The 1,613-nt window shown below is 46.3% G+C and overlaps 1 protein-coding gene across 2 annotated transcripts in view; it reads right to left on the reverse strand.

Annotated features, from left to right (window-relative positions):
• Dgkg (diacylglycerol kinase gamma) overlaps positions 1-1,613 on the reverse strand; it is a 192,341-nt gene that overhangs the window by 82,244 nt on the left and 108,484 nt on the right. The gene's annotated exons all lie outside the window — the stretch shown is intronic.

A 1,613-nucleotide genomic window follows, 5' to 3' on the forward strand; every position in this document is an offset into this window, starting at 1 on the left:
CTGTAGACCAGGCTGGCCTCGAACTCAGAAATCCGCCTGCCTCTGCCTCCCAAGTGCTGGGATTAAAGGCGTGCGCCACCACGCCCGGCTGGTATTAACTCTTTATTGTCTGTTTCACTCAAAACAATTAATAATAGTACTGGATAGTGCGTTTAGCAGACAACAAAAGTGTATTAAACGTCTAACTTCTGCCTATTAATCATTCTATCCACAGGACTGCCTCTGAAATTAGCAACAATCTTGATCCTTTCCTAGCCAATCCGTTGCCCCCTCCCCCGCCCCGTCCCCCCGCCTTTGGCTGCATGGTTGGCTATCTGTACCACAGAATTCACCATGACACATGTGTGCCCCATGACACTGTGTTTCTGGGTGTCCCATTTCTCAGGTTGGAACCAGAGTCCAGCCCAGAGTCCTGTTTGCATCCCACACTCCCATTACAGCTATCTGTGAGTGCCCATGGTTGTGACTGGTGTTGACATGGTGGGGCTCCAGGACCCATAGGCCAGAATAGGATCCAAAGCTGAACTCGGTTCTTCACACCTAGCCTTCTGCACCTCCTAATGAGCCCAGCAGAAGAATGTGTACTGCCCCCTTATCACACAGTCCGAATCGAGCACTGTGGAGGCAGATGCTGAACACTCGAAATTAACTAATTGGTTGGAGATAGGACAGAAACAAGGAGCTGATTTAGATTTGGCCAGAAGTGACTGCCGCAGCCAATCAGAAATCTCTGGGGATGCTGGGGTATCCCTGTAGTCTCAGCATGTGGATAGAGTGAGGCAGGAGGATTTAGAGTTCAAGGCTAGCCTGGACTACAAGGTGGTACTATATCTCAATGAACCTACCCACTCACCACCTACCTAACAACCAACAACCAACAAATAAATAACCAACAAAAATCTATTTACTAGACTCTGTGTTCAAAAGATTCTTAAAATTCTGGAGAGCCAAAAATAAAAGTCTATAGAGCAGATTTTTAGCTAATGTATATTCCCTCTTCCCCTCTCTTCCCTTTTCGTTTCCTCTCTTCCTTCTTTCCCCCTTTCTCCTCTCTCTCTCTCCCTTTCTCCTTCCCTCCTTCTCTCCCCCTTTCTTCTAAGACAGCTCTTACCATGTGGTTCTAGCTAGCCTGGAACTAACTATGTATACCAGCAGTTTTCAACCTTTTGGGCCTGACCTCTGTGGGGGTCAAAGGACTCTTTCACAGAGGTCTCCTAAGAGTATCGGAAAACACTGACATTGACATTATGGTTCATAACAGTTACAAAATTATAGTTATGAAGCAGCAGCAAAAAGAATTTCATGGTTGGAGTCACCACGGTATGAGTTAAAGGGTCACAGCATTAGGAAAGTTGAGAACCACAGATGTAGACTACTCAGCTCAAACTCTGAGAGATCTTCCTGCCTCTGACTCCCCTGCATTGGGATTAAAGCTGTGTGCTCTTCCATGCTGAGCATATTGTTTCTTATTTTATTTTTATTGGGTATTTATTTCATTTACATTTCCAATGCTATCCCAAAAGTCCCCCACACGCTCACCCACCCACCCACTCCCACTTCTTGGCCCTGTCGTTCCCCTGTACTGGGACATATAAAGTTTGCACGACCAATGG

Source organism: Mus caroli, chromosome 16 (assembly GCF_900094665.2).
Source record: "Mus caroli chromosome 16, CAROLI_EIJ_v1.1, whole genome shotgun sequence".
NCBI lineage: Eukaryota > Metazoa > Chordata > Mammalia > Rodentia > Muridae > Mus > Mus caroli.